This window comes from Canis lupus, chromosome 16 (assembly GCF_003254725.2).
Source record: "Canis lupus dingo isolate Sandy chromosome 16, ASM325472v2, whole genome shotgun sequence".
Taxonomy (NCBI): Eukaryota; Metazoa; Chordata; class Mammalia; order Carnivora; family Canidae; genus Canis; species Canis lupus.
The window spans coordinates 6,750,492-6,767,422 of NC_064258.1; the positions used below are offsets into that span (position 1 = coordinate 6,750,492).

A 16,931-nucleotide genomic window follows, 5' to 3' on the forward strand; every position below is an offset into this window, starting at 1 on the left:
TTTTCCCTCCTCAGCCCCGTGCCCCAATCAAGCGGCTCGGAGTCCTCATCAGCGCTCTCGTCCGTCCCCCACTCGCCCTGCCCCTAAATGCCCCAGACGCGGGAAAAGAGCCCCACAGCGCCCTGGCCCTCCGCCCCGTCCCGGCCTGCGCGGACTGGGTCCCCACCACCTGGAAGGTCTGACCCCCGCCCCTCCCCGGGACGGTTAGCGCCCCACGGGGTCCCAGGGGCTGGGCGGGGTGGGGGGGGGGTGACGCCCGCATCTCACCGAGGACCGTGAGCCTGGTGCCGGCGCCGAAATACCGCTCGTAGCTCACAGAGGCCCAGCCCCGCGCGCAAACCCCAACGCGCCCCAACGCGCCCCAGCCCCCAGCGCGGGAGCCCACCAGGTCTCCCCTCTGGGGTCGCCCACCCCGCGGCGCTGCCCGCTCACCCACGACGGTCAAGCGGCTGCTGCAGAGCACGGCCCTGGGCCCCCAGCCAAGACCCCCCCACCCGGGGGCCGCGCTCACCTGGCACGGTCAGCCGGGGCCCGCCCCCCAGAAGTACTGGGTGTCCAGGCTCACAGCCCCCCCCCCCAGGGCGCAGCACAGAAACAGGCCCGCCGTCCCCTGCCCCGCTGCGCTCCCCGGCGCTCCCGGGGCATCCCCCCTCACCTGGCACGGTCAGCCGGTGCCCGCCCCCCAGAAGTACTGGGCGTCCAGGCTCACAGCCCCCACCCCCGGAGCAGCACAGAAACAGGCCCGCCGTCCCCTGCCCCCCGGGGCACCCCCGCTTACCTAGCACGGTCAGCCGGGTGCCCGCCCCGAAGTACTGGGTATTTTGGCTCACAGCCCCCAGGCGCAGCACAGAAACAGCCCCGTCCCCTGCCCCTCGCGCTCCCCGGCGCCCCCCGCACCCCCCTGCACCCCCGATTACCGAGCACGGTCAGCCGGGTGCCCGCCCCGAAGTACTGGGTGTCCAGGCTCACAGCACCCCCCCCCCCCCCCGCGCAGCACAGGAACAGCCCCGTCCCCTGCCCCCCCGCGCTCCCCGGCGCCCCCCCCCCAGCCCTCCTCCCGCACCCCCCCTTACCGAGCACGGTCAGCCGGGTGCCCCCGCCGAAATACTGAGTTTCTGTGCTCACAGCCCGGAGCCCCAGCACAAAAAAATCCTGCGCTGTCCTCTGCGGCCAGCCGCGCTCCCTTGCGCACCCCGTCCCCAAGCCCGAGTCCCGCCGCCCAGGGAGCCCCGCCTCTGAGCGCAGCCCCAGGCCGAGCTGGGCACTTGCCCGCCGGCCTCGTGCCACCCCGCGAGCGCCCGGCACCCCGCTCCACTCCTTACCCAGCACGGCCAGCTTGGAACCGGCCCCGAAGTACAGCTGCCCCGTGTTGGCACAGCTCAGGGGGCCCAGGCGCAAACCCGCCTTCCCCGACCAGGCGCCCGCTCCCTGCGGGCCAGGGTCCTGGGATGGTGCGGGCTGGGCAACCCCTTCCGCGGTCGCACCCAGGAGCGCCTTTCTTACCTAGGACGGTGAGCCGGGTCCCTGGCCCAAAGTGCTGCTCCCCATATTAGCACAGTGGGCAGGGGCTGCCAAGAATTTCTCTCCTCCCTACTTCCCTTGGCACAAGCTGAGGGGCTCTCTCCTCCCCCCTCTTGGGCCTCTCCCTCCCCACCTCCAGAGCTAGCTGGACATAGCAATCTGGAAGCTACATGAGGTCACCTCCAATTTGCAGAGAAGAATCAACTTGGTTTGGGGACAATACAGTGGAGGTGGAAAGTGAACGAGGACTGGTGACGGTGCTTTGGGCTGGAGTTGGGAAGTGTTCCGGGGACACTGTCTCTTACTCCCTATAGGACCTGCAACCTCTCTGGCCTCTCAGCTCTTTCATCCGAAGAATGGGGTGGTATCTTTCACACAGTGTCATGAGTTCTCAAGAAATAGCTCCTGTGTAAGTACTTTTGTCAAGGGCAAGTGTTCTGAAAAGTGCTGGATGACAATCCCACTTCGATGCATTGCCTTTTGTGTTCCTGGGAGGCCGGGAACTGTTCTCCTCTGCCGGAGACGCAGAGGTATTCCCTGAGTCCAGCACTTTAGGGACCAGCTAGAGAGACACCTCCCAGCCACTCCCCATCCAGGAGCTGTGTTCCCCCTAGGCTGGCTGGAGAGATTTCCTGAGGCAGAGCTTTTTGTAAAAGGACCCCCTCCACCTGAATCATGGTGAGTCCCCCAGTTCCCACAATGTTACAGCAGGATACAAAAATGTTTCTTTCCCTCTGGTCTCCTCCCCCAACCCTTGGGCAGAGACAGGAAGTGCAGGTGACAGAGGTTGTATTGACTTGGGGCTAGGAGCAAACTCCCAGTACATTGGAAGTGGGGAGGGGTTGAGGAAGGTCTTAGAGCTCGTGGGGGCGGGCAGAGAGGCCCCTTTGTGGAACACACACCATTCTGAGGGGACCTTCTATGTCACCAGGTCTCCCCTCTGGGACTCACTGTGCCCCCCTGAACAGACTGGCATTTATAGTGAGGCGGGGTGGGAGGAGCGAGGGGTGCAACCCACAGAGCAGGTGATGGCAGTTTGTGGCATGGGGACAAGTGGGTGGGAAACCCCTCTAATTCCCCATTGCTCCCTAAACAGAGTCCAAGCTCCTTCCCTTCGTGTATTCCACAAGCTCCATGAACATCTGCTGTGCGCCAGGCCTCCTGCCGGGGAGTCCACCTTCAGAGGAGCATGTACCAGCTCTGCCCAATGCCTCAAGCCTCCTACCTCTGAGCCGTGGCCCCGGCTAAGCACCCAGGAGTACCCGACCCTGTTGTTCGGCTCTGGCTCACGCCTCTGACTGTCACCACCACCCTCTCCCATGGATAATTGCACCAACTCTTGCTTTGAAGAGTTTGCCAACTTCTCAGACTCTTCCTGGAGGATCCCAGTTGGAAATCGGGTGCTAGCCTCTGACTGCATTGGAGTTGACAGCTGGCAGTGCTATGTGAAAGGGCCACTTTGCATTTCAACTTTCTATTGAATTTCTATTTGTGTTTCAAAATTTCTATTCATGAATGACCCCCTCGTGAACGGGCAGGCTCCTTGGGGACTGTGACTTGGATGTCTTTATTTTCTTGAAGGTTAATGGCAGAGCACTGCAATGATGTGTGCTTGATGAGTGTGGTAGCGCCCATGTGCATGTATGTAAATACGTATATACACACACGTGTGTGTGTGTTATAGAAGTGAGCACACACATCTGAATGCCTCGTGTGTGGTGATGGAGAGAGAAGGCCACATGCTACAGTCCCGTGAGTGAGAGAGTAGATGGCTGGTTCAGGCAGGCCTGGTGGCAATATCTGCTCTTGCACTGGGTCACACTGGATTCACTCATTTCTCCATTCACTTATTCAAAGATAATTGATTATGCACGTCCACGGAACCAAGGTCCTCTGCTGTATCCCAGGGAGACTATAATAAAACATATCCCTGTCATCAAGGACTGCCTGCCAAATGGGGATGTCAGACAAGTGAAGAGATTGTTCCCATCAAGTGTGGCATGGGTTCTGACGGAGGTGTGCACAGGGCACTGTGATAGCAAAGTATAGGGTGCATCTAAGCCAACTGCAGGGGAGTAGGGGGCAAAGAAATGCCTGAGAAGGTTTCTTGGGAGGGGGCGGGAGGATGTTGGAGCTGAAATTCAAGCATAAGTAGGGGTTGGAGTACGATGTCCCTCCAGGTAAAGGAGTGCAAAACAGTCTGAGAGCAGGTGGCTCGAAGACACAGGGTGAGAGGAGCGGGGTATGTGTGGAGCAAGGGAGCAGAGGACCACTGCCATGTCCTAGATGCCATCCTCAGGACTGTGCACTGCATCCCCTCCGTGGCAACGGGACATTGAAGAGCCCTCAGAGGATTTCTAGAAATAGCACTACGGCTGATTCTGGATTTGGGGGACCCTTATTTCCTATCCCTCCAGCAGTGGTCAGGGCACATTTTCACACCCATTTAATTCACTAGAGACTTGTGACTTAAACTGGAAGACACGCGTGCTACTTGAGAAGTCAGCACCTTGTCTTCTTGGCCGGGAAGCCCACTTGGTGAAAAATGGAGCACAGTGGCCTCAGGGACACAGCTGAAGGGAATGTGGGTGAGGGGTATGAAAGCAAGCTTTGTTAGCCAAGCATGTATGACCTGTGAGAGACACACCTGTGTAGGCAGACTCTTCCTCAGAGCACCTTCGTTCAGGTAGGACGCAAAGTTCTTATAGGAAATGGCACCATTTTTCTGGGCTGTTCCTAAGGAAGTCTCTTCAATCCCATCATCTCCCATTCACAGTTACTCAGGTTCCCCTGACGGGAGGGGCAGTGCCAGCCACAGGCGGGGTCCCTCAGCCCTGGTACCGGAAGGGCCTGCCCTTTCCTTGAATCCCTCCTGTTTCTGTCCTGTCTGGAGTCACACAGGAGGTCTGAGAAGATGTACTCAGATACTCACAAGGCAGTCAAACCAGGTCAGGCCATTTTTATTGATTCGGTCAATGTGGTCACACTAGGGACCCCCGGGGTTAGGGAGATTTGGGTCATGAGCATTCAGGTGTGTACAAACATAGGGGATAGGTGTTGGGGGTGAGCAGAGAGATGAAGACAGCTCTTGAGAAGCACTGGCTAGAAGTGGAAAAAGGAGAATCCGTCCTGGGGCAACAGCAGGCTGGAAGCTGCTGGCTCTGCCTCTGAACTAGTTTCAGGAACCCTTTCTCTTGACCTGAAGAAGAGAAGGTTTCAGGGAGTTACTGGGAGTCAGGAGTGGTAGAAATTGAGAGGAAGTAGGAGGGTCCACTGACAAGATGAACGGTAGGGCTCTTTACAATGTCTGTTGGGTTTTCAGGTGACCCCAGCTTCTCCTTCCTTGCATGGCTCTCCCCACTGTGATCCCAGAGGCACAATGTGTCTTCTGAGGCACACGGGTCTACCTCCGTGTTCCTCTACTGCCACCGTTGGCTCTGGCAGGGTCCCTTGCTACTCACTGCTCTGAGTTGTTTTGTTTCAAGTGTGACCCCCCCCAGTGCCCCATGGGCCCCCCCTACCATCAGCACCAGGACGCTGACCAGCACAGCATACAACGTGGCCTTGCCCAGCAGGATCTCATAGAGGATGGTGGCAGACAGGACGCCCTGATGGTAGGACACTGCGGGTGGGAAGGGAGGGCACACGGGGACCCGTGAGCAGCAGGACCCGTGAGCTCTGGCCTCTCTACCCCCACCCCAGGGCCCATGGGTTCCCTGTGCTCTGGGTCCAGGGCAAAGCCACGGGAGGCAGAGTGAGCAGCAGACAGGGGCACTTACCCGAGGTGAAGCCACAGTCTGAAAGAGAAAAGGGGGAGGGAACGGATGAGACACCCCATCTTCTAAAGCAGGTGGGGAGCTGCCCAGGTAGGTGCACCTGAAGTTAACGCAATATGACTTGTCAGCTGGGCTTCAATCAAGAACAAAATAAACACGAACATAGGAAGTGAGCCTTCTGGGGAGCAGGGACCCCAGGCCGGACCGGCCTTCTCGCAGGCTCCTGGACTGTCTTTCTGGGCCTGTGTCGATGGAGCCACGCCACCCCAGAACCCCGTGGAGCGTGGTGGGGCTGGGGGCACCCCTCGGTGCGGAGCCCTACAGGCTAGGACAGTGAGGGCCTCCGCTGCAAGGCTCTCCTGGGCTGAGGATCTGGGGGAGGAATGAGCCCGAGGCGCCCCGTCCCCCTCATGCTGGCCTTTAGTCTCCTTGCTCTGTCCTGGGTTTTCTGCACGTGGTTTTTCTTTCTTCCTGTTTTTCATGGGGAATGTTTTATTTCTATCTCGCTGCCTTCCACAAAAGGCTTGGGGTGCCTATTCTTTTTTTGCAATTTAAGTTGGATTAATGAACGTATAAGACTGATGATGCATCTCTGAACTCTACCTCTGCATGTGGCCTGCCTGGTCTTCTGCCTGGAACCCCTCCCGCCCCCTTGCTGGGCTCTGACTCACTCCCCGCCCATCCCCCAGGGCCCCCTCACCTGCTCTGCCCCAGGCCTCAGCACTGATGTTCTGGGTGATGGGTTTGACTCTATCGTATTTCCACTCATCGTCGTCCCCGAGCCCATAGAACTGGACTTGGCAGCGGAAGTGGTTGCGCGGGTTGTGCCAGAAGGAGGCAGAGACCCTCAGCCGGCTGCTCAGACAGTAGCTGGAGTCATTCTCGCTGGGCCTCTCCTTGTAGGGCTGCGGGTCGGTGCTGAACCCACTCGTGACCTCCTTCCCGTTCACCCACCAGCTCAGCTCCACGTGGTCGGGGTAGAAGCCCGTGGCCAGGCACACGAGTGTGGCCTTCTGGGTCCGCGAGATCTCTGCTTCTGATGGTTCAAACACTGTGACCGTGGGAGGGGTGACCTTCTGCAGATCCTCTGCAAGGGAAGAGAGGTTGGGACCAGGGCTGGGCTGACAGCTGTCTGGGTTTGCTCTGTGTGTGTGTGTGTGTGTGTGTGTGTGTGTGAGAGAGAGAGAGAGAGAGAGAACAGAGATAGAAACAGAGACTAATAGGGAGACAGAAAGAGAGAGAGAGCTGGAAATGGAGTCATCATAAAACAAAATTATGTAGTAGTAGGTCCTGTGTGTTTGGGGTCTCCGTCGTGTTCTAGTCTCCCTCAGCTTTGCCACTTTTCTCGCTTACCCCATGGGCGCATACTGCCAACTATCTCTTCCATCTCCCTAAGGCAGCAGGGTGTCCTGATTTCCTTGGCTTGCTGACAGTCTCTTTCTCAAGGCCTTGGCCCATATCTATCAAGAGTCTATCTGTTTTTTTCTTCCTCATTCAAAGCCCTCTTCGGTGCATGACTATCTATTCCCTCAAACTTAGAAGCAGCTATGACAGAATTGAGTGGGCCCAGGATTTGAGGCTGAGCGTTCTCACATGATCCCGGGAACCAAGTCAACTCCTTCTAATGATCATTCTCATGTGGCGGTCTGTTTGGGCGATAGCACATATGAGAGTTCGCCTTTGTTGCCTGGAGGAGACCCTGTCCCCTTGCATCTGACTCTACTTTTTTCTAAATGTTTTTCCCAAGTCACTTTTCCCCCCTTTTCTTGTGTGTGTGTGTGTGTGTGTGTGTGTGTGTTAAATGTGTAATCTACTTTGAGGAGCCAAGAAGCCTCTGGCTGTTATGTTATCAGACATTCCACATTTACTTCATTTACACTGGGGCGCACGGGGTATGTGGTAGCTTGCCCGGGATGGCTGTAATCCTATGAAAGATACTACTCCTGGGTTGAATCTGTTTTCTTTCCAGCACCCAGCAAGTCTCCCTGCCAGCTTTGGAAATACTAGTTCACGGCCAATCTTGATGGGTATGAGCAAATTCCAAAGTCCAAGGGCCATGTCATCAGAGTGTTCATGTTGCAAAGTCCTGGGCCCTTTTTTTGTGCCTGACGCATAGAGAATTTCTGGAGTTGTTGGAAGGCAGGGCCTCATGTGCAGACACAAACGGATGAGAGAAGGCACTTCCATGCCCCCACATTCCCATCTTTTTGCTGGAATGGGCCGTGCCCTCTGCTTGGCTCTATACTGACTAGAGGAGTGGTTTGGGGGAGCAGAAATGTGGGCAACCCAAATGTCTCCACTTTATCCACATTTGAGATGCAGTTTGGGAAAAAGGCCAAAGTCTGTGACACAGTGATGATGCACAACAGGAATGGAAAGGATGGCCACAGTAAGGAGAGCCTTTTACAAGGATTTCAATATAAGTTAGTCCCTAATAATTTAACACCCCAAGAGGCTGGCGCTATCATCCCCATTTTATACATCTCAGAGATTCTGAGATTTCCACTTTTCAGTTGTTCTAGCAACCCCATCCTCTCCCATGAGCCCAAGTATTTGGAACCCAGTAATTGTACTTTCTAATTCTTAATCCACTTGCTGGCATAGGCACCCATCTGTCGGACAAAGTCTGCTCCAGCCAACCAGTCTGGTAGGACCAAGTGTCACATTCCTCGGGCCTTGTCTCTATGGCCCAGCACAGACCCATCCCTCCACGGCCTGTCCTCCACCTGCCCCTTCCTCCCAAGCATGTTAATGGTGTTTGTGTTTCTTGATGGGCTCCTTACCCTATCAGCCCAGCAGAGATCCCGAGGTTTGGGAAAGTGGGGCCTCCTGTCTATTTTCTCTACAACCTATGTCTTACTAAGATGGCACAATTTTCCTTGTTGTATCTCCTCTGATTCTGCCAAGCAGGGTGTCCCTCAGACACCCATACTGTGACATGTACTTCTGCCCTTGGGGCTCAGAAACACCCCTCAAAACTGCCCAGTCTCATCAGTCTGCCCCCCCCGCCCCCACAACTACCTTCTGAGCCCTAGATCACTTCAGGAAGGCATGCAGGGATCTTTGGAAGTTAGTTGAGACAGAGAAGGAGGACAATGAAAGCAAGCACAGAGTTCTGAGTGCGGGGTAGATTCTAGAAGGTCTTCAACATAGAAGCCAGACCCATTCACCAAAATGGAGTCAACGGTGAATGATTGGAGGTGGAATAGGAGGCAAAGTGGAGAAGATCCGAATCAGGAAAGAAGAAAAGGGAAAGTAAAACAACACACCCCTAAAAAAGAAGAAATGAGAGGAGTCCCAGAGAACAATGAGAAGCAGAGCAAGGAAATACCAAGTCTGAAGACTAAACCGGAGCCCCCTACCCGAGGATCCACGACAAGCACTGCAGAGCAACCCCAGAAGCCCCAGGAGGGAGAGGACAGCTCTGACCCCCATCCTTACACCCCTGACCCCATCCCGGGCTGATCGGTCATGCACAGGCACCCCAGCCAGGAGGGCAGCCCCATACCTGTCACGGTGAGCCTGGTGCCTGTTCCAAAGTAGAGGGGCGAGTTATAGAAACACAGCTGCAGGCAGCTGTGGTAAAACCCGTGGAGGTCTCCTGCCAGAGGGCGAGTCCTCACTCCCAGGGACAGGGCTCAGCCACCCTCCCTGCCTGGATGCCTGGCTCTGGACCAGGGGGGTCCCATTAGGAGCAAGGTCCCCATAATATGCTGGCTTAAGCGGGGGAACACAGGAGAAGGATGAACCAAGGAAAGAGTAAGGAGGAAATATGAAGGGCTGAAGACTCAGGGAAGAGAAACAGAGGACCCACCAAGCCACACCACGAGGAACGGCAGCCCCAGCTCCTTGGAAGCTCCCCAGGGATGAGAGAGCTTACTTGACGCCCGACAGCCAGGGCTGGGAGGACAGACGGGGACCCTCTGAGTCCAAGCGACCATGGCCCTGTACCACCCCGGTCCTGCTCCTTACCCAGGACAGAGAGTCGAGTCCCGTCTCCAAAGTGCTGTGCCTGGTTGTTCCACAGCACAGCAAGAGTGTGACAAACCCCAGAGGTGCTCTCTGGGGCCTTTGTTTCCAGAAGCTTCCTTCCACCCAATGTCCAGGGACTCGGGCCCCTCCTCTGCTTACCAGCACTCTCTGAGCCTTTCCCCTGCTGTGTCCAAGGAGTCATCCTGGGACCGCACTCTCCCAACACACTACCCCCAGGGAAGCCCCTTACTTACCCAAGACAGAAAGCTTGGTTCCACTTGCAAAATACAATTTTTCATTGTTACACAACCCTGCAGGCTGGTAGGAAAACTGTCCTGACTGCATCCTATTCCTGTCCTCCCAAGTGTTCCTGCCCTCTCTCCCTTTCCTTAGCAGAATTTTGTCACCAGAACGTGGGAGTGGGGGGACAAGTGTACCGTGTGAAGTGCCGTGGTCAGAGGACCGATTTGGCCATGTGGCCTCCACTCCTTTCTCCCGTGTCCCTCTCCTTTCTGAGCAGGGGTTAAGGCAGCTCTGAGGCCGGAGGCTTCTCATCTATGTGACCATGATGGGGTGCCCTCCAAGGAGACAGGAGATGGACAAGGTGACCCCAAGAGGAGACTACCTGCCTCCCAATAGAGGAACCCAGACTTAGCATCGCCCGTCCATGAAATAATGGAGATGGAAGGCCGTCCCCGCCTGTCCTCATCAAGACAAGAATCCAGATCTTTTTATAAAAATGTGCTTTAACCCAAGCCCTCAAGACAGAGGTTCCACCTGGACCCCTGCCCCAACCTGGGTGGGAGTTCCCAGCCCTCCATCCCTGATGTACTTACCTACAACAGTGAGCCGGCTCCCGTCCCCAAAGTGCAAGGTGTTTCAAAAGCACAGCCTCCCAGATCCACTTCAGAACCTCCCCCTGTCTGCTGAGCTCAGCTGGGATTCAGGGACAGATCTCTCCCCTCACAGAGCTCCCAGCCCTGCTTCACATATTCCCCACTCCCTTCCAGAGCTCACCCAGGCCCCTGGACAGTCATAAAAAAGGAGCCGCAGTGTGGCCTCCTGTGAAATCCAGGGCAAGGAAAGATATGAAGCCCCTGCCCAGAGCCCAAGTCAGTGAGGAAGATGGACCAGCGTAGGGGCTCATGAGTTGCCTTCTAGGCTTTCTCGAGGCTTCCCTCTGTCAGATAACTACTCAGAGGGGCAGCACCATCTCCTTTCCCTCCTCTGCCTTACACACCGAGGTTCAGCTCTGAGTTTACAGAGGACCCTCCCCCCTCATAGCTGAACGGATTTGCCCTGACCCGGACCTTCCTACAGTTCCCAGAATTAGGGACGACCTCTCCTTAACCAGGACCCAAGACTGGGTGATCCCCTCCCTCCCGCATTTCCCAGGTTAGAATCCTCCCCTTAGGACCCTGCCGGAGACCCCCCTCCACCTTACCTACGACTGTCAGCTTGGTCCCTGGGCCAAAGTTAAAATCATAACACATCAGAATATGGCCACTCTAAAATGGACACTTGGGATCTGCTTTCACCTACAAGGGCTCTGGGAAGACCCAGAGTACGTCTTACCTATAACTGTGAGCCTGGTGCCTTTTCCGAAGAACACTTCAGTGTTCACACAGTGACATGGGGCAAGGAGGCAAACAAATTTGAGGCCTGGGAAGAAGAGGGGTCCCTGGTTGGTGTCTGGAGGACTCTGTGGATCCCCTTCTGTGGATTAGAGATACTGCATGGAACAACGTTTTCAACTTTTAACTCTTGGGACCACAGAGCACGGCCAGAGTCTATCCAGAGGGCCCTACACTACTTTCTTGATTCTTTCTGAGGGTCCATCAAAAAAAAAAAAATGTGGGTCTGGAGAGGAGGGCAGGGCCCTGGAACTACTGACCATGTCCATGGAGAGTGGGGCTATTACTGGCTCCTTCCTCTACAGAATGGGTCCCCTCCCATTCACCTTTACACTGACCTTGCCCTGGGTTCTGCGGGGCTTAGGATGAAGGAGTCTCCCTGAGTCCTTCACCTGAGGGGCCACTGAGGCATTCTTCTTACATCTGGACTCTCTGCAAGCTTCCGTCCCGATCTAAGCCCGTTCTTATCCATGGTCTTGGCTTGACAGGTGAACAGGGGTGAGGTGAAGGCATCCTGACTCACACTGCCCTCGGGTCCATGACCCAGGACAAAAGTGAAGAAACTGTGGTTTGGGACAGGCAGAAAGGTTTTTGTAAAGCTTTCCCATAGAGTTGAATCACCGTGGCCCCCTGTACCCACAATGTTACAGCTTTGTACAAAAAACGACCCCTCCCATGGTTCTGCCCATCAGAGCCTGGAAGAAACCACCAGAGCAGCTGCTTCTTCCAGGGCATTGGAGGGCAGGCCGGTGACATCACTCCCCATGTTGCGAGGCTGTGGCCGGGAACAGACGAAGCCAGGCAGGGGGGCCCTCCTCACCCCCATGCCCATTCTTCAGGACACTCTTGGCTCCCCAGAGCTGGGTGTCTTTGCAGGCCATCTGTCCCAGGGGCTGCTTTTCACTGGTATCCGCCCCTCTGCAAACTGTCGTCATTCATCGTCATTCATCGTGGGAAGCTATCCCCCAAGAAGCAGCACCACCCCCCTCTCTACCCAGGGCCTGCCCCTGGGACTGTGTCACTCAGAAGCCACACCTTTCATCTGGGAATAGGATCCTTCAATGCTCAGACCATCCATTCGACCATCTCTAGGGTGATCTGGAAGGGAACTGACCTGAGCTGCTCAGCGGTAGGGCTCCCTATGTAGAGACAAAACAACAGCCGAGAGCTCGAGTATTTCCAAAAGGGTGCTGGTGTGGGAGGACTGCGTGTGTCGTTAGCCCGCCTCCCTTCTCCGTGGATTTCAGACTTCAGGGTTAGGAAAAGGGAGTTGGGGAAGTGGATATGGAGAGCTGCATCCATAAAGTCATAGGAACACTCAAATGTAATCAATGTCACTTTTCCCCTGTGGGACAGACCCATTTAAGTTGCTGGTAGGTGTTTTATTTTCCTGCGTCAGATGACCGTGAAATGTAACCTCCAGTTGAGTGGCCTAGGTCTCATTTCACTCGACGGTACGTCCTTTTATTGCCTTTCAAACTATTACTTAAAATCTAGAAGAAAGAAAGAAAGAAAGAAGAAGAAGAAGAAGAAGAAGAAGAAGGAGGAGGAGGAGGAGGAGGAGGAGGAGGAGGAGGAGGAGGAGAAGGAGGAGAAGGAGGAGGAGGAGGAGAAGAAGAAGAAGAAGAAGAAGAAGAAGAAGAAGAAGAAGAAGAAGAAGAAGAAGAAAGACAGACTTCACTACATAATGATGACACACTTTCACAGAAAAATATACACAGAATCAAAAGTGAAATGACAATATGGAAAGAACATCTGCAATCCTCATCGCAAGGGCCGATCTCCCCAGTATATGATGAACTCCTAGAAATCAGTAAGGAAATAATCCAGCAGCACAAGGAAAGTGGCAAAGAACAGATGGTTCAGAGAAAAAGAAATGCAAATAATGCTTCGCCAAGGGGGGGGGGAATCTTGCCAAAAAAAAAATTGCATCAAAATATCTCTGTTCACCAATGTGATTGACATTGAACTAGGGAAGACCGTTCTGTTAGCTGGTGTGTCATGGAACATACACTTCACATAAAATGATACCACCTAAGTGGATCCTTGGTCCGATTTGGAAATATCTATGAAAATTACAAATGTGTTTACCTTTTTACCTGGAACTCCCTCATCTGGGTGTTTATCCTATAATTATTCTTGCATACAAATAAAAATGTGTGTAAAATATTTGCATTATCTGGGGTAGCAAAAAGATCAGGAAAGCTCAAGTGCCCATCAGGAAGGGACTGGAGAAATAACCTGGGATACATCCACAGAACAGAATACTATTCAATGTTAAAAGAGAATACAAATGTTTCACTGCTGTGGAAAGCTCAGATAAACTGTTAACTGGGGGAAAAAAGGAAGAAAGCTGCAGATCAGCATTTCTGTACACCACTTTTTGTCCAGCAAATATACGAATTATACATTTATTAGCCGGGGTCCTGCACAGAGGCACACTGGAAAGTCACAAAAGATACTCATCAAAAGCATTGCTTACTAAGAATGAGTAGAGGAGGGGGTGTCTGGGTGGCTCAGTGGTTGAGCATCTGTCTTTGGCTCAGGTCATGATCCTGGGGTCCTGGGATCAAGTCCTGCATCAGACTCCTAGCAGGGATCCTGCTTATGTTTCTGCCTCTCTTTCTGTGTCTCTCGTGAATAAATAAATAAAATCTTTAAAAAAAAATGAGTGGAGGAGACAGAAACTAGGTGGAAGTAAATGCAAAGTTTACTTGCGTTTTACTTGAGATTACTCGAGATTTTTAAATCTCAACTTTATTGTTTCAGTTTTTGAGCCATATGGCTATATTATCTATTTAAAATCAAACTTAATAAAAATTTTCAAGAAAATACCAGCAAATTATTGCTTTAAGTAACATTTTGAAATGTGCCACTTAAAAAAAAAAAAACCCTACTTGTTTAATTTACAAAGTCATTATTTTTCCAAAGATCAATTTATGTAAGAAGATGTGTTATGGTCCTGACTTTGCTTATGGGGTCTCTAATCACTCAGGAAGCTTGTGAAAAATGCGTATTTCTGAGGAGTCCTCAGGATCTTTAGTGTTAAAGATCTCCGGGAGTGGGTTTATCGATATATTTAAATAAACAATCAGGCACAAAATTATCCTAGATATTTCCATTTCAGCATGGGGCTTGGGACTCAGCTCCTGCCCCCTGAGCAGGTGTCAGCTGTGGTGAATGCCAGAGTGCTATCTGGTGGTGCCTCTTAGAATTTAGGGAAAAGAGAAAAAGAGACAATCTGTGCCTTTTATTCAGGAATAGTGATGGATCTCACAGCACTTTGCCTTTGCCTGGATAAAAGGTCGTCGACTGCTTTCACCAAGTGGAACTTCCTGTCCTATTTACCCCTTTTGCTTATCAGTAATTTACTCTCTAAGTACGTTTCTTTTTGACCATCTGGCTGGGGACCCTCAACCCAACTGGCCTTACAAAGACTACCACTCTGTCTTGGTGTCACAGCTGCTTTCAGTCCCGATGGAGTTTGTCCTATTTTGCTACTCAGTCACACTGGTGCTATGCCCAAGCAGAGCATGCAGTTTTTCTTTTTTACCCCCTGTGACCCAAGTTTAGAAGTTTAGGCGAGTCCAGGGAGCTCATTCAACATCTTGGGCAGAAGGGGGCAGCCTTTCCTTATTTATTTTAGACCTAAATCCTTGCCCGCTCAGGGTGACCACTTGAGGGCGTGAAAAGAATGTGTTTGGTGCTGGAGGGGACCCCCTCCACCACCACTATCACCCCACACCCCGCAGGGGGAAACTGGGTTACCTGCCTGCCTTTCCCAAGGCTGAGATGTGGGAAGGAGAAACACAAATTGCATCTCTCACATGTGTAATTCTGGAAACTTTTTTTTTTTTTTGAAGGTTTATTTATTTTAGAATGAGAGTGAAAATATGCATGGGGGTGGAGGGTCAGAGGGGAAGCAGACTCTCCTCTGAGCGTGCCCCCCCCCCAACCTGCGCTGTGGGGCTCCAGCTCTGGACCCTGAGATCATGCATGACCTGAGCTGAAGAAATCAAGAATCAGAGGCTTAACCAACTGAGTCACTCAGGTGCCCCTTCTTGAAACTTTTGGAGCATGTTCATAGATTCATTTAAATCCCAAATTTGGGATGCCTGGGTGGCTGAGCCATTGAGCTTCTGCCTTTGGCTCAGGGTGTGATCCCGGTCTGGGGATCTAGTCCTGCATTGGGCTCCCCTCAGTGAGCCTATTTCTGTCTCTGCCTCTCTCTGTGTTTCTCATGAATAAATGAATAAAATCCTAAAAAAAAAAAAAAAAAACAAATTTGTCTCCGAATTTCCTCAGATGACACTGAATCCCAAAGAGGCTAAGTGAGTTGCTGCAGTCATGCCTGATGATGTCATGCATTGGCTGGAACCAATGCTCAGGATTCATATTTAAGTTCTGAGGCCCCAGTGGGGCCACTGAGGAAGGAGGAAGGGCCACTGCGCTTCCCTCAGCCAGACTGCCTGGCCCTCCTGGCCGGTGGGTGAGGCCTGGGGGGGTGCTGCTAAGCCCCTTTAACAATAAAGCCACCTACCTTATGGAGTTACTGAGAGATCTAAGTCAGATAGTGCACACCAAGCTTCACTGTGGTGCCTGAAAATAGTGAAAATGTGAGTGGCTGCTGCTTTCGCACGGACCACTGGCCTAGGAACACCTCGACCACATTGGCTTTCAAGCTTCAGCGTGCATCAGAATGAAGTAGAAGTCTTGTAAAATGCAAGTGGCTGGGCTCCACCTCGAATTTCTGAATCAGTAGGTCTGGGAGGGGCCCTGGAACTGGCACTTCTCCTAAATTCCCAGGTGATTCTGGTGCCACCGGGCCAGAGTCCGCATTGGAGAACCAGTGTTCTGGAAGGCAATTTTTTCCTTCCATATATTTCCCTCTGGTCCCAGCTCATACTTTAGTCATTCAATTATTCAACCTATTATATTGTAGGCGTAGTTTATTTTTTATTTTTAGTTAATAAGGGTTTTATTTATTTGAGAGAGGGAGAGAGAGAGAGAGAGAGAGCAAAGTGAGGGGCAGGGAGCGGCAGAGGGAGAGGGAGAAGCAGGCTCCCCGCTGAGCAGGAAGCCCAACTTGAGGCTGGATCCCAGGACCCTGAGATCATGACCTGAGCCAAAGGCAGACGCTTAACCAACTGGGCCACTCAGGCGCCCCGGTAGGTATTGTTTAATCACTAGATATGCCAGGATGAACAAGATGAGGTTTCTTGCCTAAGGAGCTCACAGTTGAATGCCAGGTAGATGCATCCAGAGTTACTAGGCAGCAGGAGCAGGATTGTGACAGCAGTAAACATCTGCAGCAGGAGGACCCCTCGCTGGGCCCACTAGGCCAACAGCCAGCACAGGGGTGGGGGTGGGGGGATCCCAGATCCAAAGGAGTCAGAAAGGACTTTTCTAAAGAGGGTGAAGGGCCAAGTGGGAAGGGTGTCAAGCCAGATGGACCAGTAATGCCCAGAGCCAGAGGTACCAGGTCCGTGGCTTGTTGGAGGAGCCACCTGGATTTCTGAGCACTGGAGCAGAGTCAGGGAGAGGAGGAGGGGAGAGACAAGAGATTGGAAATGTAGGCAGTGGCAGAGAAGGAAGGACCTTCCCTCTGCAGGATAAGGAGCTCGGGTCAGGAGGGGTTTTAATCAGGAATCAGTGTAACATGCAGAATCGGAGCTCAGCGCTGGGAGGTGGCCAGGGGCCAGAGCCCCGATGAAGTGCAGGGAGGCAGAGAGAGGCCTGGAGGAGAGAGAGCCTTGGAGGAGCGGAGCTGAAGGCCGAGCAGCATCTCAGACCACGGCTGCAGCAGGTGGGTAGAGAGAACTCGCGCTATGGGGCTAGGCTAGCAGGGAGCCAAACCCCAAGGTTTTCTGTGTGCTGGCCAAGGATGCTGGTAAGATAACCAGGAACTTCCTTAATGCAGCCTTCTGAGATGTCTTTTTCTTTAGAAAATAGCCCCCCATGATCTCCTGCTTATTAGTTTTTGGATTCTTTCTCTTTACATGCTCCACCGATATTCCAAGGAACGCAT

General features: G+C 53.2%; 1 gene segment (V, D, J or C); it reads right to left on the reverse strand.

Moving 5' to 3' along the window:
* Positions 1 to 16,931, reverse strand: part of LOC112650920 (T cell receptor beta constant 1-like) — a 198,284-nt gene that overhangs the window by 4,753 nt on the left and 176,600 nt on the right.